The sequence below is a fragment of the Pyxicephalus adspersus genome, chromosome 1 (assembly GCF_032062135.1).
Source record: "Pyxicephalus adspersus chromosome 1, UCB_Pads_2.0, whole genome shotgun sequence".
NCBI classification, from domain to species: Eukaryota; Metazoa; Chordata; class Amphibia; order Anura; family Pyxicephalidae; genus Pyxicephalus; species Pyxicephalus adspersus.
In genome coordinates, this window is record NC_092858.1 from 143,690,568 (window position 1) to 143,713,672 (window position 23,105).

Here is a 23,105-nt window from a genome sequence, read left to right on the forward strand (position 1 = left end):
GGGTTACCACTTTTAGCAACTTTTTTCTATCCCAAGTCACAATCGGGGTTACCTCTAGGGAGGTTAAAAAAAATCATATTAATGGATTAAAAATTATGAATTTAGTGGTATGTGAGGTCCGAAAGGTTGGCAAGGTGCAGGTGTTTGCATTTCATTTCTGCAGCAGCTTTCCCTCTTCTTTGCATACCAGGGTCCCTTTAGACAGCAGGAAAAGGCTCTGAGACTTGGCACTCTCCTCAATCAGCAATGAAAACAATATATTTCCAGTTTTTAACTCAATATTTTATAGTACTATCTATAGGACTGACAATGAAAAGCAAACCTTCGGACAGACATTTTGTGCGCATCTGTCAAAGTAAAGGGTAATGATATCCTGTGAATACAAGTCATGAGTCTAATGGTTTGTAGTGATGTGCATGCTGCTGTTCTGTAAATAAAATGACCTGCTCTCATTGTTCTGCATATACCCATGCATGATTAACTCTACTATCTTATGCATCACAGAGCCTTCATGACGTCAGCATTTCATTGTATGCCTGAGTGATCGGGACTCCAACAGACTTGTCAAGACTACTCACCACATTAGCTTCAGTGTTGCTCTGTAATCTCTAGATAATGCAAAAGAGGACTAGTTAAATGAACAGCAATGGCACTTACCATGAATTATTAATGACACTCCTTGTTCAATACTTGCATTCCGCAAAAACATCACGTTTTTGCAGCTCAGGATAATTCAGCTTTTATGTGCGTGGTGGGAGTTGCCAGTGGTATTGTTTGAAGGAAAGTTTAAATACAGTTCTGGAGCTTATAAAATCACAAATAATCAGGTTACTAAATGTATTCAAAATTGGTTTCATGTAAAGTATTCTCAGTATTATCTGTGTAAAAAAATATTAGTGGGAGTTCTGTTATTCATTTTCCTAACCCTAAGGCTGTTTTAGAAATTGAAATTCAGCAGGCATTGTGTTGTGGCATGGAACCTCAACTCTGATAATTACAGCTCTCTCTTGATACATGATATGTGATGTTATATAGTATCAAAACTTCAATGGCCAATTCGGATGCAAAAGTATTGGATTTCCTGACTTGTATTTTATGTACTATAAAAAAACCATGGCACAGAACAGATTTAATGCTAAATTTTAATCTGCTTATATTTTGCCTTCCCAGCCGCTTTTCCCTCCCTATCCCACTGACATGCCAATTACATTGGTAAATAAAACACATTTTTATTACATACCTTATTTTAGACCTAGCACAGTGAAAATCAAATAAATGAAACATGAGGAGCAGGGACGGCCAGGCCAGGAACCAATAGGTTAGATGATGCATGATGTCCTCCAGCCAGAAAATAAGGGGGAAAGGGCACTCTAAAGTAGGGGGGAATAAAATTACACTATAGTTTCACAATTTAAAAGGATAGAACAAATCAATGTAGGTTGCTGGGATATGTGATGCTCAGGAGTTTCATTGTTGCGGTCAATCAAGATCGCCAAAAATTTAAAAACCAGGGAGAAAGGTGAAGATAATGGTGCCCATGGCTGAGGGGGGCAGGTAGGTCCTCAATTCATCAAGGCAGTACATTATTGCAGGAGGGACAGGCAAATGTCCACCAGTCACAAAACACATAGGCTATACCAGGAGCTACAAAGAAAAGAAGGTAAGATCTTTCTGGCACATGTCCACTGTATGAAGGGTGAGTGTGCAGGTTTACATTCTATTAGATATGGTATTATTTCCTTTAGGTTTAATCTGAACGCTTAATCTATTGAGAATTTAGTAAATACGCATATTTGTAATGAATTGAATGGCAAAGCTTAACTAATATAATATCTGTTACTAACATGAAGCCCAGTGAATGCTGAAACTTCATACAAAACCACTAAACAAAGTAGTGAATTCTTAAAACAAAAAAGCATATCTGCATATTTTTATCCATCACAATCCGCGTTTTATGATAGAGGATGTAAATCATTCGTATTGCGCAAATGAGTTTTCAGGTTTTGTCCTGACATTGCAGACTTCCTTCTGCATTCTCAGTTAGGAAGACTTGTCCTCCATTCTTGTTCAGGGGACCACCCGTTTATAGAAAATAAAGAGAATCTCCCAATTGGGACACAGCAGCAAAGAAAGTGGAACAGTTCACTTAGCTTAGTAAATAAGAGAATGTTCTGTTGCTTTTAACCATCCAACCATGTGCAAGGAATATCCTGTTTTTTGTATTTTTTGCAAAGTGAATTATCACCACATTCACAAAACTATGTCTTGCTAGGTGATATTTCACCTAGTTAGGTGAACAGCCCTAATTATTTTAGTAAATCACCCCCCAAAGTCCCAGAACAAGTGCATGTACTGTATATCAGGATATTTGATTTTTTCTTGGCCTTTTGCTGCATGTTTGTTTCTGGTCAGTGAAAGACAGCTGGGCACATAACTTTTCCAACTGAAAAAGTAACTTACAGGTTTCATTTAGTTAAGTTTTCATTTAAAGGCCTGAGAACTTTCATGACTACACTCTTTCATTAATAAGGAAATTTAATATAAACTGTTACAGCAATCAGAATAGCTGGTTGTCACATCAGTTTGGTTCTCCTAACACACAAAAACAGAACGTGCCCCTCAGGCACAGCCGGTAGTCTAATAACAAGACTTTGAAGATCTGTAATGACACTTCAACACTATTCATGTTTTATTGGCTGCAAGGAACAGTTTGCACTTAGCAACTAGCAGAGCCTGGGAGGAAATGTATCCAGCTCCTTGAGATCGCAGATGTAATACCTTCAGCAACAAGAAAGTAATTAGAATACAAAAAAGATTAGCAGTCTCCCTTTGGGCTTAACAGTGTTACAACATCAATTGTCTATGCTAATTCATAAAGACAAACTAGCTGTCACATTGAAAATCAAACGATCAGGCTTTTTTTTCTAATTAACAGAACTGCTGCCAAAAAGCATTAAAAACTTGATTGGAAAATTGTTTGAAGACTATACTTTGAATTTTTGACCTTAGAGAATCCAAATTAGTTAATATTATCATTTGGGACTTGACGAACGACAGAGATCATGAAATAAACATGATAAGATAAAAAATGTTAACTTGCCTCCAATGCTACGTACGATGTTACATTGATCACATACTCCCTATGAGCAGTGTACACAAGACAACAAATCAGTGGTGGAGCATGTCTAGAAATGAAAAAAATATTAATTCTAAGCTATGTATTGACAGCCACAACTTTTTTCAAGAATATCTGAAAAAGGATTATAGAGGAAGTACTGGTCTTAGCAGTGCTTCTGTTTTTCAAGCATCACATAACAAACACTAAAGCAAAGTTCCCTGTCTACGGACCATGCCAATGTTATCATATGACTGTGTGCATGGTGTGTTTTGTAGCAGTATTCAAACCGATAACAGATGATCACAGTAAACAGACAGGGCCAGCAGTAGTTGCTGATGGTGCACATATGATTAACAATTTAAATATGAAAGTCTTAGATAATAGTATGGGACAGCATTCTGGTCTAGTTGTTACATGGTCTTGCTTGAGATTAAGATTCCAGCAAAATACTAACTCAATGGAAGAAACAATACGTTTTAAATGGAGCTTTTGCTTTGTTTGTTATATTTTTCACATTGTTTGTCAGTCCTGTAATGTCAGAATTCCGTCTCATATTTTTTGCAACTTAAATCCCAATTATTCAGATAAATACATTCCAGGTAATTGAAATGTCTCAGCTTGTTTCCTTTCCAAAGCAGTCACGGCCTGGTTAGAAAAGCCTGACCTGCCAGTAGCTACAAAGTTTGATCCTTGTTCCCTACGTGAAAGTATTGGTTTCATTGCATAGGTTCAATATGCCAGCTTTGCCAGACTTAGTCAATGTATCAGATACCTTCAAAGAGTTCATTATTCCCCCACAGAAAGCAAGGTTCCACTCTACTCCATGCTTTACTACCCAGGCTGTGGCTGCTTTTTAAAAACAAAATTAACTTTAAACACCTTTTTGTTTTGATATGAAAGAATACATAATTCATTTGTATGTTCAATTGGACTTTTAATTAATCAGTTTTTCAGCTTTAGCCTTATCTATCTTTTTCCTTGCTCTTCATTTCTCATTGATCATGTTTCATAAACACGTGACCATTTCATTATTTTATTAAATGTGTTTTTTTTCACATGATCATATTTGAAAACCTTCTTTTTTAGCCATGGTAATTTCTCATTTTCTGCTCACGAAATGTACTTAATACATCGTTTTTTTATGTCCCATTTTATTTGAGTGTTAATATTGATACAATAAAGTGCATCTTCGAATTGTTAAAACTTTAGTTCTTGCTCTAAAAATTTAATTGGAAACTAACTCAGTTGTACTGGTCCTACAGATAGAATACAATATCTGCTTTGTCAAAATCTAGAAGATTGTCACTTATTATCCTATTTTTTATTGGATATTTATCAAGGTAAAACATTAATATACTTAAAAAGCTCTTTTATAATAAAATCATCAAGGTCATTGTTTATATTGATGTCTGAATAATTGAAATTACCCATATTAACCTCCCAACCGCTAACCCCGTACTTTTCCGTGCAAAAAATATTTGCAACTATTGATAACCCCATACTTTTCTGACTATATTAAAATCTCACTTACCTGGTCCCGCTGTGCTCATCCAGCGTCGGGTCCGTGTTCCAGCGTCGGGTCCGTGTTCCAGCGTCTAAACTTTGGTGATTTGATCAGAGCTAATATAGCGCTAAGGACTATCCCTATGGCCCCCACAAGACAGTAATAGATCACACCATACACTCAATTAGCAAATATGACTGATGAATTCAGTAAGATTGTAAAGTTTATTTGAATCTACAGCATTCATTTTTCAGTATAACATATTAATACTCTTATATACTTATAATACTTATTATACTTATAATATATATAGAAAATTACATTCATAAACAATGTTCTTTACAAATTTCAAAAGTGAACAAATATAATTTAACAATAGCATACATTTATATGCTTCCATCTTTTACATAGCAGAATTATAGTTCAGGTTAAACTTCTTTAGTAAACTAACATTAATTAGTCCAGTCATATAGGGCTCGATGGGGTTAGCATAATAAAGATCTTATGGCTGCTTAGCTAGAAAACTTATTTTCCCCTTGCACGGGATATTTCCTTTAGGTTCGAGAATGCAGAGAAGAGCCTATCTCAAAGATTGACAAGGGGGTTAAGGCCTGGACTCTATGGTGACCAATCCACCAGTGAAAATGTTGTCTCATGCTCTCTGAACCACTGTATCACAGTTTAAGCCCGATGAATCCTGGCATTGTCATTTTGGAATATGTCCGCGCCAAATGGGAAGAAAAACTCTTTTGATCATAATCATGAAGTCTGCTCAAAACATTGCTGAATCTAGACCTGACCAACTGAACCAAATCCTAGATCATAACAATGTGCCCACAGCAACCTCAGTTTAGAATTTTGTCCCTACAGGCAATGTATATTTACATATATATATTCAACCTTTTTTTAGTCTCCATTCTTGATTAGCTGTCAATATTTCAACTATTTCAGTAATTGCAACTATGTCAAATGTTCAATAAATTGTGAAAAAACATCATATCTACAGGAAGGGCCAACAGGTAAATGTAAGGGTGGTGTCTCAGAACCCCAATATTTATTATATTACAAAAATTATTTGTTCCTTAAATTATGAACAATCACCTAATAACCTTTTCCAAGGTGTGGGGGAATTGTATAGAATATTATTCTATACTAGTTTTGTATGTAGACAATTTGTTTCATGACATTTTGAGTAAAGGGTGCTGTTTCCTAAGCAGATGGGCTTCTGCTTTTGGAGTATGTTATGTCCTCATCTTTTTGAGTGCAAGTTTGATAAACCAACACATACCTAGCTTATGGAACATGTTTTCTTTATATGTGAAATGCAGACTTGAGGGTATTGCAGGATGAGGGTAGACCCGGGGTGTGCCACTTTTAATACCTGATGAGAGCTCTATATGTGGCCTCCATCATGTTGGCTGAAGTAGAAATGTTGAACTACTATTATCCTGAAAAGAGTTCAATGACTGCCCACCTCTCCAAGGCATCCAGAGGCACATAGAACTTATGTGTCTGGTGTCTTGTTTTGTGGTATTGGGCCTGATTTATTAAAGCTCTCCAAGGTTGGAGAGGATACACTTTCATCAGTTAAGCTGGGTGATCCAGCAAACCTGTAATGGATTTCTTCAAGGTAATTTTCTATTTGTTAGCAAATGTTTTGAATCCTGGACCAAATTCATTCCAGGCTTGCTGGATCACCCAGCTTCACTGATGAAAGTATATCCTCCCTAGTCTTGGAGAGCTTTAATAAATTAGGCCCATTGAGTGGAAGAAACCAACGTCATGCCATGTTAAAATGTGAGGTGTAATGGATTTTAAAGATGAAGACTAGAATCCCTCTAGAATTACATTTTATTGGCATTTAGGAATTTATGTATTAGAGTATTTTAATATCATCATAACTTGGATACAATAATGCAATTTAAGGATTGCATTGATGTTACAGGGATAGTGATGTCTTTTTCAAGGTTCAAAAATATGTTGCAAGACTCTACATCTAATTATACTATATTGTATAATTGTTGTATGTAAATGTTCACTAATTCCCATATGGTAAAATATAAAGAAAGGGACACTTTGAAGGATCATTGGGGTGAGTTCTGTTCTTTTTCCTACAAGTTTACCATATATCCCATTTAAAATTATAAGATTGAAAAGTAATTTTCAGGAAAATCATCATGCATAGTACATTATATAATCATCTATGTTTATTTTTTTTTGTTTCTACATATATAGCGTGGAGCAAAAGTAATGTAAAAGAACAAAATCTTAATAGTTGCTTGCAAAATTAATTATTGGTTGGGAAAGCTGATAAGTTTTCAGCCCAATGCAGTGCTACAAAACAAAATTAAGTTTCATGAGTTTATAATGATAACATGTTAGCAGTTAGCTACAGCAATAAATGTTATGTTTACAATAATAGAGATGGCGGAGGAAGATATGGCAGATATTATTACAAGGTAATTTTTATTGCTCAGTGCACAAGAACATTTCCATATAATTACATTTTTTTCCTTGTAGTCGAATAACAAAGGAATACAGAGAAATGCAGGTGACTAAACAGAGATTATGAGCTTTGTAAAATATATGGTGTCTGATAACAAAATACTCCCCTAAAACTTCTAAATGCTGAGATCTTTCTGCTGTCACTGCTTACTGACAACTTTTGTTGTACTTTGTACAGGTAAGCTTCACATCCTGGTTGATTTTGTGTTAATAAGCAATTATCCTATACAGAATTAAACTGTAAGTGTCATTAAAGCAAAAAAAATGAATTTGTTTTATTTTTTATAATATTAGATTTATTCCTTATAGCACTTTTTAAAATATGTGTCAAATTAGTCTTCATAAATACCCTAATTCCTTTGCGGAAAACCACATATGCTCAAGGTCTATGGCTACAATTCATGGTTTGTTCAGAATGTTTTGATTTGTAGCCACCCTATTGTGCTGTAGAGCAGGTGTCCCCAACCCCCGATCCCTGGCCCACCTGTCAGAGAGCACGGAGGCCAGTGGTGGTCCGCGGCTCTGGTCGGTGAACAGACTATGACTCTAAAGTCAAACATTTATGATACACATTGAAAGGAATCATTTGACACATCATTTCCCATATAGTAGGAAGCTAACTTTGCAGCTACATTTCTGCTCACTCGTGCTTAACCAAATATATTAGAGGTGAACTTGAACAAAAATTCTGAACTGAAATTTGAATTTTCTTTAAAAGGCTAATTATCTTTTAGGTATAGAAATCATATATTCATATTCTACCTATGGCCACCAAAAAACGTGTGATATCAACATTTGAACAAACCATGCCAAGCCATGTGTTATCTAATATTTCTCTTTTTAAAACTTCATTGCCAAGGATTGTTACTGTAATTGTGCATAATTTGTCAATGTTTTTTTTCTAGGCACCAATTGTAAAAAATTGCCTCTGTATACCTGGAACTAATTGCTGCGATTTCACTTTATGGGACATTTACAATATGAGAAAACTGGACAAATTACAATCACCGATGTTCACAATGTTTCTAAGCACTTCACCAAATTTTTTTTTTCCCAAGCACTTTCCCAAAAAGCACTAAAAATATTTCTCCTAAGTACTGTGCAGTTATCACTGTCTCCCCTTTATCTGATTCAATTTCTAACTGCCTCTAAAGTTTCCAAACTCTGTCCTTTATAAAAAAACTAGCCTGGGCTAGCGCTACACCAACTTTTAGGAATGGCTGCAATGACATCATTCCTGACTTTGGCCACAGCTCCCTGTAGAGCAGGGGTGTCAAACTCAAACACACAGAGGGACAAAATCAAAAACTTAGACCAAGTCGGGGGCCAAACCTGAAATCTACTAAAAAATTGAAGTTTCTCTTTCTCACCAGATACAAAACCTTCCCACACAGAAATTAAGAGGTCCCGCCCAACACTCAATCTGGAACAAGCCCGCAACAGAGTAAGAGGCCTAAGAATTTTTTTTTTAATTTTAAACTCAAAAAAAGGTTTTTAAATCAAAATGATCTACCAACAATAAAAATGCTAAACATATATTTATTATTATATATATATCCCGAGTATGACACAGAAGTGACTGAAGCTAATGAGACATTGAATGGCAGAACATTGCACAGACATTGCACTACAAGACTATAGCGACAGGAAAGCTACAGCTCACCTGTCATAGGAGAATGACGTGCTGCCCTCTCTGCCTCGCTCCCCGCTCCCCACTGTTACATGGAGCACACAGAAAGACATCCCCAGCGTTCCTACGGATGTGCAGCCGGGCTGGACTCGAGCTGCCTTTGCGATCGCCTATGATGTGTGAGAGGGGGGTGGGGAGGGGCAGAGATCTCCCACTTGTCACAAAGACATGAGTGATGTCCAGACTACAATTCACGTCATTACTTGCGCTTATGGAACAGAACAACAATGTGCCACGCAAAGACGCGAATGATGCCGGGAATTGTAGTAGTAACATCACTCGCTGCAATAGGTAGTAGCAGGCGGGCCAGATGCAATTCACCTTCAGAATTCTCTGGGGGGCCAAAAAAAAGGACTATGTGGGCTAAATTTGGCCCACGGGCCAGAGTTTGGCACCCCTGCTGTAGAGGATGAAGACAGGCATGTCATGTAGCTGCCTGTCATTGGATGATAACTTTTCCCCACGCAGGATATCTGATCTGAGGTCGGAATAGCTGAGTTGGAACTGACCACCAGCAATGAAAACTAATATCTACAGAAACTGACTACACAAACTAACACTTTTTCAAAGTAAAAACACATATTTATAAATATGTGTAACTCAAATAATATGATTTAGTGATTGGCGCACTTTGTTAATTCTTAATGTGTGAACTTTACATTCTGATTGAAAGCGTTAATCAGTGCCACTTATCTTGCAAAATTGTGGTATATTATAATAAATTGCTGTTTGCTTTTTTCATAAAGTACATTTATCTTTTATTTTTAGTGCCACTAATCCCTTTCAGTGCCTTGAACCCAGTTCTTTTTACATGTACTCACTCAATGATCCACTTTACAGCAGTCTTTTTTATAGTGGCAACTTTAAAGCATTCCTTTCTCAATGGGTATTGCTATGATGACAATACAGGAGACCAATTAGTAGACAGTTATCATTGTAGAACAGAAAGTACCTGAACAAGGCCCTTTATTGCAGGACCAGCATTTTTTTTTAAATAAAAGGTAAAAAAATAAAAAGATTAAGAAAACATTAATAAAAAGTACTTTACTGGTAACAGTTATTTAATAGTTAGTTTCTAGGTTTGATTGGCTGCTCAGCAGGAAATAAGTAAGCATGCAGTAGATGACGTACAATGATCATTACACATTTTTTAACAGCCAAGAACATACATCATAACATTCATTTTAATAAAGTAAAATCCTAATTTGCACAAGATCAGTCATTAAGAACAATCATTGCAGCATCCAAGCACTCATATAGCACAAGGATTTAGATGTCAATGTGAGAAGTGTCTAATATAGGGGGCTAAGTAATGGAAGGCTAGGAAATAATTGGCTGACAAAGCAGTCTGAAAATGATATCAGCCTGAACAATGACACGTGGGAACACTGAACTGGCTGACGGACTGATAGAAAGTAAATATGTACTAGACATGTTTCCACAGAATTGGCCATATGCTGGAATTAAATCACACTATCACGTAAATCCCATGATAGTGCAGAAAATTGTTCACTGCAGAGTTGATTTTTTGGAAATGTGCCACATAGACATAAAACAACTCTAAATTTTTAAAATGATTAACAGGTATTTGCCAAAAAAATAAAATAAAACAAGATCAGCAGTATTTCTACCAGGCCAATGGGGAGCAAAAAAGTCAGGTTTATAATTAAAGGTTTACATTCATATAGGAAACATCTACTGATAGAAGTTCAGTGACCGACTTGTTAATGATAGTTGCCTGGATATTATTAATTTAAATAAATAACCCTGAAGAATCTTGAAGCAACCAATGTCAAAGTGAAGTCAGTGACCTCAATATGCATACCCATTGCAGGTCAATGACTAAAGAACAAGTGAAGACAGTGGATGAGCATGACATCCGGGCAATTATCATTTTCAGAAGGTGGTAATGACAACTCCCATTTTTCCTAGATACCGTCTTCTTTGAAAGTATTATAAGTTCCAGATGTCTTTGGGAAAAGCATGCTGATTGAACTCAGATCAAGTTTGATTTAAAGCTTAAGTACAATTTAAAAACTGCAGCTTCCATTTGTTTTCCTAAAGCTTTGATGTCACTGTTACCAGCTTTGAAGAAGATTCATCGAGTGGTGGAAAAATATCCTGCCACAGTAGATGGATAGAGTGGCAGCTGTGTACAATGTCATACCTTTCTCTGGTTGCCTGGCAGCAAGGTGGATGCAGATGTTCAAAAAAACAATTCTATCTGGAAAAAACCCAGGAAAAGAAAATTCTAAACCAAATTGTGTTTTAAATAGATAAATTCTACTGATTGATGGAAGAGGAGCAAATGTTCGCCAGATAGGAAGCAAGAAAAAATAAATCACATCGACATAGACAGAAATAAAAATCTGGCAGATCTTGTGATGATGCTGAAGAGTTCTCTTTTTAATGACTAATCTTCCTGACGCATAAGGGCAAGGTTGGCAATGCACCACAACATTCTAAAAAAATTATTGTATAGTGGGGTATTATTAAACATAAATGGCAACGCAATGGTTGTATTATTTTCGAGCTTCGCTGTAAGGCTGGAGAAATTACACTTTCAACAGTGAAGCTGAGTGATCCAGCAAACCTGGAATGGATCTGGTCCAGGATTCAAAACATATGCTATCAAATAGCAAATGACCTTGAAGAAATCATTTGCTGGATCACCCAGCTTCACTGATGAAAGTGAATCCTCTCCAGCTTTGGAGTGCTTTAATAAATCAGGACCTATGTGTGCAATATCAAAACATACCACAGTGCAGCAATTGGTTTGTACAAAGCCCCGGATATACAATCTAGATTTTCTTGACCAAAAAGCCCTCGAACAGGACAGAACTTAGGCAAATTGCATCAGCACTATCATATATCAAGTTCCCATTGTCCCTAATGTCAATCAATACTGGGCTCGTTCATGCTTTGATGTGGGACTGCCCTATGATTAAACATTATTGGCTACAGCGTATTGACATAAATAACAATAATATGGACAAATTACGGATAATATTAATATGCATAAATCCACTACTATTTTCATACTCTATTCTGCATATTATGCTAGAAAGGATACACTGCTTTTTTGGAAGCTAACCAACCCCCTCTCAGTTCCAGCATGTTTATCGATAAATCCCTACACCCTATATAAGTGCAACTGTATTGGCTGTGACTGCCCTAACTATCTTAAAGTTTTATTGGGTTAAATTAGTACATTGAACAAAATTATTTTCTTTTAAATAGAGTCTAGTAACTCTATGTTATGTATGATAATTGTATATGATTCCTCTGTAGAAGGCTGTGTCTATTATTACTCTGCAGAAATGTCTATTATTAATGGTATTATTATTTATATAGCGCAAACATAATATAGAGCGCTGTACATTAAATAGGGGTTGCAAATGACAGACAGATACAGACAGTGACACAGGTGGAGGAGATTTATTTATTTATTTTATTTTATACCACAAATATTCCTGAATCCCGAATGACATATTTTAGCTTTCTCAGTGTTTAATATTTGTAGTTGTGTACAACCATCATATATATATATTGAATGTATTGTTACATTTTCTTTTACTTATGAAATTTATAAATTGGAAAAGTACATAAAATACATTTACTTGATAAATAAAAAATAAAAAATTGACAAGGATCTGTGCCTAGCCTATTCCTTTTCATGAATTTTTGTATACCCTATTACCAAATGGGCAAGCTCTGCAGCATAGAAGAGCCAAACAAGAGCTCTCTAAAACTTTTGTAAATAAAAATTTCATAACTTTTTTTAAAAAAGTTTGTATTCTAAACATTTATGGCGCATTTGCTCAGGTGCACATGTGTTGCATACAAGTTCAGGTTTGATGTATTGACGCATGTTGCAGTAAAAAAGACCCATCCATTTCATATGAACCTTTAATGTGCATATGCACCAAAAAATGCACATGGAGTGTTAGAAGTCATATGATTTTTTGATGTGTGGATATTTGAAGTGTCAACACATATGACATGAGCATAAACTTTAGTGTGTATGAAGGATATAACTATTCATTGAATTTCCATGGATCATCTCTATATCTAAAAATGATGCTATTATTCTACCATAGTTAGAATTTCATCTTCATTTGTTTAAAAATGAAAGATAAAATGAAAAAGCTTTAATAGTGGCTATGAGTAATGATATGGTCTAGACATAAAACTATTCCATTTTCTGTCTTCAATGACTGATTGCATTGTGCTTTATATAATAAGTATAGATGATATATAATCTGCTTAAGTGAGGAATCTAAAAGGGAGATCAGCCAAGCAAAAAATGAAGGCTATTGCAAGTGACAGGTACAATGTATTGTTTGCATCCAACGATGCATAGAACCCTCTATCTGAATTTGCAGGAAATGATGATGTGTGTGACGTAGGATAACTGTTCCTATGTTACAGATACTCATTTATTGTTTCTCCAATATGGGAGATATCAATAAAAGTTCCAAGAAGTAGTCTACAAGTGAAGATGAACTGGCATCTAATGTGTCTTCTTTTTGTACTGACAGCCCCAATACATATTTATAACACCAGACATCAGTAGAATATTGCACTAGTAAATGCAATAAAATGTATTTTATTATTAATTAAAATATTTTTAGGGTAAATCCAGATGGGATTGTGTATATATAAACTGTTATACCTGCTAAAGAATTTGTAATTCTGTCAATCTAGTACTGAAATTCCACAGCCCTACCTGACAGCAAAACCTGGTTAGTTATCTGATTCTCTTTGTCTACAGATATGAAATACTTTGCTGCCAGCTGATGCAAGAGTTACCTGTTTATCTCTCAATTAAATTAGTTGTTTTTTTTGTCCACCAAATGGTTATTTATTGGGCTATATTGTTGGGTGTTGGGTTTACCAGTCTTGGAAAAATCGGTAGCCATTTGAAATCCATGTCCTTTGAAGATTATTTTCAAATTTTGATTTCAAATAATTTGGTGATCTTTTAAAATCCAGTGCCACACTTTTTGCCATCCAAAACCTTCATTCTGCAGGCCTTGGAGAGCTCTTTTGATGATACCACACAACAACAAACAAGATAACACCAGACTCCAGATATCTGCGGAATAAATTAGTTCCACTTACATACTCCCTAGTAATTACCACCTTACAGGGAATTCCTAATCCTATTTTCAGGATTTAAAATGAGGGTATATGCACCTAATTTTTAATTTTCACCATGTTCATTTTATTGGTCATTTGTTTTTCTGTAGGCCCTGTTTGAATTAGGATCTAATGTTTGCCCAGGTATATTGACAAAGTTAATGATTTCTATGTGGTATACATACTTTTTCAAATGTATTATGCTTAATAATTATATGTATACAATATATGTCTTTATTATGCCTAATAAAGATATATTTATATGCCTAAATCCTTATTACAGATACTGTATATCTATATGCCTATAATTGTAATAAATTACTAGTCAGAACGCTGGTTTCATTTTGGCTCTGGTCTTATAGCTGTATCCAGTCTCTAGTTGCAGCATAAGATAGAATATGAGTCCAGGCAGGGCTGCATTGTTAATTGGCTGTCAACCTGATTATTAAGCTAGTAACACTTAATACACACATATTCTAAATTACTTGCAGTGCAGCAAGGACCAAAGCTGGAAAGAGTCCAGTCTAAATATCATATGTTAATTCAAGTATATTAGACCAAATACAGAAGGTACAAAAATGTTTTCCTATAGATTTATGTTTTTATTAAGATAGCCACACCTGGAATTGGATGATAACTCGCTGGGAGGCTGGGAGGTTAGGGGCCACCTTGGGTGTTACATCTGGAGGGAAGCGCCAAAATAGCAGGAGTTGTAACCTGTCCCTTTGAAGTGGTTTAGAGTTCATAAAGGGGGTGTACTTTAACTTTTCACACGGCTATAATAGGCACAACAGAAAGAGTTTTAGATAAATCATGTTGTATATTGGGCTTATGTACGCTCCTGTAATGGACATAGCACTGTCTGTAAATTTTAAAAGACTGTGGGTATGTTTCAAGCATTAATAAAGCAATTTAAAACATGCAAAAAGCTTTTTAAAAGAAAAATACAGTCAGACAACTTTTTTAGGATCTGTATCCTATACTGCAGAACTGGAGCTAAATGTCACATTAACACCTTCAAGAAAGCTGCTTAGTGCCTATTTTGCTAAATGTTTGCTATGTTTGCTAAATCTGAAGTTCTTTAGCATTTTCAAAATTTACTAATGCCTTTCTGTTTAAGATTTCAGGCAACAAGGTATGGGGGCAGCAGACTGCCTTGTGTTGTGCAGTAATATTAGTGTTCATCCAGAATTTTTATTTCTTTGCAATATGATAAAAACAGAATTGGCTGTATGATGCTTAGAGATGTTCCGTGGGGGACAGCGTCAGAATTCATTACCTGATTGTGTTGCACATATTCATGAACTCAGCCAGGGAACTCCTAGCTTGGAGTACTATGTACAACCCAGAAGCTAATGGCATATTAAGATAGTGCCCCGAGTGTGACAAACATGAACACAGTGACATTAAATTGTACAGGAAGCTTAAAAATTCACCAGTTACATAACATAAGTCTAATCAATTTTGTTTTCTTTACAGGTATTATATCATTTTTTATAAATCAGACTGAAAAAAAAGAATTAGGCAGTGCAAAGAAGATTTTCACGTCTTACAATAACGTAAAACAATTTTTGGTTCCTTTGTAAAGCTGTTTAATGTGTCCTTCACAAACTTCTCATTTTCCTCTTACATCAACATGCTTTTCATTTTTTATAAAGAATAAAACCCTTCTGTTTTTAATACATACCTTTATGATGACCAAATATATTCAATTCTGTGCTTTTCTATGCAATGTAGGGCAATTATAGCTGGTGGTAGAGACTGGCAGGGAGCTGTACATAGCTTTCTCAACACAACACCAGGCCTCATATATACATCTTAGCTAATGCCAACATGTGATAAAGAACCTTAGTGAATAAAAGGGACTGAAAACCGGTGACAGACTGTAAGACAGGTAAGGCTGGGCAGAAAAGTACTGGATGATGCTGGGTGTTCTACAGCCAGAAAATATAGTAAACGCTAAATGAAGTACTGCAGCTTCTAAAACACCCTTTTCCCCAAATATATTCTAAAATTAGAATGGAGGTAGATTAAATGACAACTATAAATGTTTCATAGCAGATTTTCTCTACTGATAGAGGTCTATCATTTACATCTTACACATTTCTACAATGTTAGCTCCATGCCATTTGTGGTACTAAGTCCATATTTTTCTAGCATTTCTTTCACTTAGTAATAATGTTCAACTAAAACTTTCAAGAGCTGTCAAGAAAGAACAAGCAACTTCTAACCTAGGTCATGACTCTCAGATGGTAAGCAGGGGTGTAGTGGGGCGGGCACGGTTGGGAACGCCATGCCCTTACTTTTTTCAGTAATGGGCAGGCATGCCCACTCCTATTTTGCAAAGATCTCTGCCTGGCTGGTCCGGCCCCTCGCGGGGTCAGGAAAAGAACCCTGCTTGGGCGCACCGGCCAGAGCTGCAGACCATGTCTCCTGTATGGAACTGCAGGCTCAGGGCGGTGGGCGGGTTTTCTCTCTGAACAGGCCTAAGCTTGCTAGGGGAGAGCAGGCAGGATCTTGTATCATGACGTCGCTCTGGGGGAAGCTTCACGCATCCTAACTAAACAATGAGCATATCCACATTGGGACTAAACTGGTATCTAAATAGACAAAAAGCTCTGCAAGCAATACAAAGCATTTCTCGCCTACACATCACACTATCCAGGTTAACACAAAATGGCCAAGGTGAGGAGTGCCAGGAGTATGTAAAGAATTTTGACAACAACAAATACATTACCGCTTGGTTTTATTTAAAGTGTAAAAAAAGTGCTTTGTGCTTCATTTTAGGTATATTCATCTAAATATATCCTTCGAGTCAAACTTTTAACAGAAAACAACACAAAATGTATTTGTGCATTTCTTTTGGTGACTTTTTTAAGATCACATAATGGTACTAATAATAACATTTGTAATAATAATAATATTACATAGTTATGGTTAGTCAGCTTGAAAAAAGACATAAGTCCAACAAGTTCAACCACTAGGAATATAAACATATCCAATAAATATATATATCCACATATATTGAACAGTTTAATTTAGGTTAGCAGGGATCTAGTGCAGAAGTCTACAAAAGCAATACAACGGAGTTATTAAACTGAAAAGAGATTTTAAGATCCAAATAGAATATGTGTAGTCAGCATTTCTTTCTAAGTCTTTTTTTTTTACTTTTTATTGTTATCCTATCCTAAAAACATTGCTATAAAAAAACGAAAAATAAGTTAACTTCAAGTTAGGTTATTCTTTTGGTTTTTTTTGCTCCCTTCAGTTTTTGAGGAACTGTTAAGGGTACCTGCAATATCAAGAGTCCTGGGGCTTGTGTGGCTGGGCAAATATTTCTTGCATTTAGGTGCATTTGGCTGTATATGTTTTTAAGTTCCATTTCTGAACTCATTCACAGATGCTTCTGGCCTTCTTTCAAGCCGCAGCAAGCTTTTACATTATCATTTGCAAGTATGGAAAAAAAAGAATTACTGCTAGGGAAAAAAAACTACATGGGACCTTACCCAGCCTTACCGGTATTATAGTTATGAAGATTAGTTATACTGCAATGAGGACCAAGGAAGTGTTGAACTAGATAGATTGTGGGAGCTGCCAGAGATGCCAGGCATTTACATTTTTTAGCAACAGTAGACCAGCTTGGTAATTAGAACTGAGAAGATCTGACAATGCCTAATTTTCAACTTCATTCAGTAAGATATGTACACCTGACAAATGTACTTTATACATTACATACACCTGAACTCTGTGTGTTACATACTTCTGACTCCTGCACTCTGTGGTACGGCACCCTGTTGACCTTGAGCAGTGTAGACTCAGTGCAGACCCTCCCATTTTTAGAAAAGTATATGTTTCTCTCCTTACTATTTGATCTTTGATATTATAGCCACCTCTTAAAAATGAGTGTAAGAAGGTTAGAGAAAAGAGGTTTGCAGCTACCAAGGTTGATGCAAAACTTAAATATGTATTTTTGCATAAAGGATCAATGCATAATTACATACATTTATCAACATATAATCACCTAAATCCTGTTTAACATTTCACAGGACCTAGGTGTTTGGTACAAACCTATGATGAAAGGAAAGCACGCTTCATTCTAGGTATGTACCAATCAACACATAAACCTTTTCTGTAGATATCTTTTGACTCATCAAACATATACACAATTTATTTATATACAGCAACACCAGGATCTGAGTCTTCCAATATCCCGTATAACACCCACCAATACTACCTTAGTGGGTTGTTCACATACCTGACTTTTCAATACTGAAATGTAAGTGAATACAAATCTACCTTGTTTTCCACATATTTTTCTGATTATACGCATGATAGACAATCTAGTGTTAACATATCTTTGTACTAACGGGAGACCTAATGCTTGTGCAACCATACATCACTTTATTTATATTGGTAAATATGATGGTATATGAACTTTATTAATATCAAATTGACTGTATCAACGATATGTTTTATATACCCTTTATATACATTCAAACTGTTAGGCGTGTTAAGTATTATATCCCTGAAGAAGCCTACGCGTCGAACTAAACACGGCGAAATACAGCCCCCCCTTTATTTTTCCCTATGTGTTTTTCCTGAATATTAGGAGAACGTATGTATAGTGTATTAAACACCTAAGTCCTGTGAAATGTTAAACAGGATTTAGGTGATTACATGTTGATAAATGTTTGTAATTATGTATTGATCTTTTATGCAAAAATACATAGTTAAGTTTTGCAATCAACCTTGGTAGCTGCAAACCTCTTTTCTCTAACCTTCTTACTCTTTATACCCTCCTAATATTAGCAATGTTTTACCACATCTACTGCAGTATGCTAAGCTAACAACATCATTGCTTATATCATGATGCCCAAGGGTTCATCCTATCATTGCCGCTGTTGCAGAACAAAAAAAAAATGAGGATCTAGTTGTTAAGCTGCGTACACACTTCCAATTTTTGTTGTTGGAAAGGATCTTTCACGATCCTTTTCAACGACAAGGGAGTGCACGATGCATGAACGGTGCTGTACATACAGCACCGTTCATGCTCTATGGAGAGGGGAGGGGGAGAGCGACGGAGCGGCACCCTGCTGCGCGCTCTCCCCTTCCCTTTCATTAGGATCGGCTGTCGTCCATCGTCCGTGGATCCGGCAGGTCGGTCGTCCAGACGATGGACGACACCGACTGTACACACGGCAGATTTTCGCCCGATAATTGGCCGATGCCGATTATCGGGCGATAAAAATCTGACGTGTGTACGTAGCTTTAGGCAAGAAAAGTTAAGATCTGGTTGTTAAGAGGAAAAGAACACTGGCATCTAGTTGCTTAGTGGAACATTGTGGGAAATGTACATTTCAATGTCCTGCTTTAATGTTTATTTTTTAAAGTTTGGAAAAGTTTTGAGATATTTTAAAATGTGAAAACATGAACATGTTATTTGTAAAATGAACAAAGGGTTTTCAACTACACATAAATGATATGATTTATTGAATATATTCATTTTTTTGTGTGCCATGACATATTCGGTCACACTTTATACCTTTCCGAATAAAATCACCTTGGTGATTTTATAGAGAAATGTTGATTTGTATTTTTTGAGGACAGGTTTGTATTTTATAATTATGGAGTCGGTGTTATGCAATATCATGGTACAAAAGTCAGGGTCTAATGAGAAGGGGAAGAGTATCCTTAGTACAGGGTAAATTGATAACAATGCTCTTTAACATCACAAATATGCTAAACAGGACTGCAGTACTACAAAAGTTTACAATTGTCAGTAAAGGTAAGCTGATGTATGTAATGTATTGATGCAATATGCTTGTCCTGAAAACGCATAACTTTTTTACATCTAACTGTCATGGGCAGTACCAGATTTTTTGCTGCTCATGACTAGGAAACAGCCTGCTGATTTGCCGAGAGGTCAAGCTCTCGGCGAACAGGAGGATTTCCAGTGCTGCATGATGCACCCTGGAAATCCTCTGGAATCCCCGAGCACTAGCGGTTAATTAACCTCTAGTGCCCGGGGATCACACACTCTTCTCAATAAATGCAGCCACAGCTGCAATCATTGGGAAGATGCCCAGCACAGGAGAACCTCCTGAGATTGTAATATAACTATCTCTTATGAATGATACATTCGTATCTGTAACAAATGTATGATTTATAAGAGATACTTATATTACAATGTCAAGAAGTTCTCCTTTGCTGGGCATCTTCTCAATGATTGCAGCTGTGGCTGCATTCATTGAGAAAAGTGTGCGATCCCTGGGCACTAGAGGTTAATTATTCTCTAGTGCCGGGGATCGCAAACAGGAGGATTCCCAGGGAATCCTGTGAATCACCTGTGAATCCACCTGTTATAATTTATGTGATCTTCGGATGGTTTCTCGAAATCAGTTTGCAGAAATTTCGCGGAACCATCGAAAGTTCAAGGAAATTTTTGCTGCAGATATCACTGGTGCAAAAGTGAGTTGACAGGGAGTTAGGTTATGGATGGGAGATGTAGATGGGGCTGTTGATAAGGGATGCAGGGGTAAGCCATAGGTAGTGGTGAGTTGCACATAGAGGTGCAGAGGTACGCTGAGGATGGAGGCTGACAGAGTGTACAGAGCTCAGCTGGGGTAGGACAGGGTGAGGGGGTAAAAAAAGTGAGTGGTGGATGACGTTAAAAGGGGACAGTGCAAGGGGGAGCTGTGGATGGGGTTGCATGGGTGAGCTATATATGGGATAGAAGGTGCAGAGGTGAGCAGTTGATGGCATATGCAGAGGTAAGCTATGGACTGGAATGAGGGGTGGAACATAGGTGAGCTGTGGATAGGGGTTTTTGGATAAACCATGGATGAAGGGGCAGAGGTTACATAAAGAGGGCAGATGGAGGGGCGGGGGGTGTCAGTGAGACAATGTTATGAGGGTGTAGAAGTGAGCCATGGATTGGAAGGCTCAGGGGGTCCAGGAGTGAGTCATGAATGGGTGCAAAAACAATCTGTGGACAGGGAGTAATGCATAGGCAAGCTATGGATGGGGAGAAAGGTGGAAAATAAGGCAGTGAAGGGGGCAGGGCTAAGGTGGGCCATGGGTGAAGGAAGGGGTGCAGAGGTGAGCTGTGGATGAGGGGTGCAGAGGTTAGATGAGGTGTGGGATGGGGTGAAGGGGAGTATAGCAGTAAACTTTGATATGAGGGTGCAGAGGTGAACTGTGGATAGGGGATTAAAAAGTGAGTGCTCTTCAGGTAAACTATGGACAAGTCAGAAGTTAGCTTGATCATTTTCAAACCATAAACTGTAAGCCTATATGTATCTTCTGCATTCTGTGTCATGTGCTCCTGATCTCTGCACTCTGCATTGTATACCAATGACTCCTGCACTCTGTGTTACATACTTCTGACCCCTTATTCTGCCACTGTAATCCCTTACAATTTTAACCACAGCCTGGCTACACCTTGAATTCATCATGGCTCCTTACACACAGGTGCCAACCTCAAGGTGCCCATAATCACACTCCTAACAGCTCCCATATAGAGCACTGTGCTCATTTGCAAACGATGTAAAGCTATAAAAATGAGATACACCCTATGAATCCCCTGCTCCATGCCTTTTCAGTGGTAGCAGCACGCATGGGTCATAGGAGCAATGATGCTGCGCTAGCAATGAGAACATAGCACTCAGCATAACCCTATACGGCCCCCTGGTGGCAGGTTGGATGTGTGTAGAGCATGCCAGCAGAGACCCGTGAAGCATTCAAACAGCAGGTTAGCAAGGACGTGCACATCGCTTCCTAATAGCAGCAGATAGCTTCATCCAAGCTCTGCTCAACTGCAAGAATCTGCAAAAACCGCACTGGATGTGTCCTGCCATAGCCAGGATCCAGCCTGTACCCTACACACACGACAGCCAAGGTAAGCCCCATTTACACATATTACATGCTATTCCCATGAGAAGGACAGACATCAGAGAATCTCTTCTAGACTTGGATCATCTTTTAGCTGATATGCATGCATGTGCCCAGAACATTGGCATTTTAAATCTTTCAGATGGCACATTATTCATTATTGCTTTTATTATTCCAAATCAGGTTCATTGATTGATGAATGTGCAGTTTGCTGATTTATGCCTAGGGAATCAGAAGTGACCTTTAAAAGGGTTAATCCTGTTGTATGCTTTCTTACCATGTTCTCAGAAATGCATTTAACCCATTCTCCAGTTCTTGCTGCAGGGGATGCTGTGATATACTGATATGCAGGTGTCACTTTGTTTGGCTGTTGTTCCAAGTGAGCAATCTATATATACTCTGTGCATTGTTTCCATAAAAGACAATTCATATTAATGACTTTATTGGAATTGTTAATTGCAGCTGATGTGCATTTACAAGGGTGCTGATTTGACAGCTATGGTGACATGTTGTATTATAATAAAGTTGGAGTTCCCATAATTTGAAAGGTGACTAATTCAGGTCATCAGAGGGGGAGGGGGAAATTGATTAGGCAGAGTCAGGTGATATTTTGGATAGCTCTTAGGTGTGTGTATACACCTGTTGCACACAGTCACAGATGCCTTGTAATAGGTGTGCAGATTTGGCAAACTTGTCACATGATGTTCAGCAAGTACACAGTGTTTGCATCTGCTGGAGTAGACCAGGTGTAATGGTTGCTGGGAAATTCTGCAGCAGTCCTAATAGACAGACACTGTCTGCATTCACCAAGCTAGAGACACACAACATGTTTTTGCAAGGAGGAGACATTGGATTTAAAACTGCAGTAAATCCTGGAGGGTTTTCCAGTATAACTAAACAACTGTATTACTATTGCTACTTGCTCGGCCAAGTAACACAAAGGCGGTGAAGCTGGTACTATAAGGAACCAGCTCCTAAATTGACTTTGTTGCCACCTTGATCCATGTGAAACTGCAAACTTCTGAGTATGGGTGAACCTACTAAAACCCCCCAGCCTCCCACAGTGCTTAGTAGCTTCAGCAAAGTGCCATTCAAATATTGACTTCCAGAAAGTCAGTATTTGCATTGGATATTGAGGGGGCAGTGATACAGAGTACAGAAAAGTGGCTGGGTAAGAACAGCCCATCATTTAATGCATGGGTTCCTCAAATCGATAATGATCTTAAATTAGAGAGGCACGGACAACAAATTGTTTA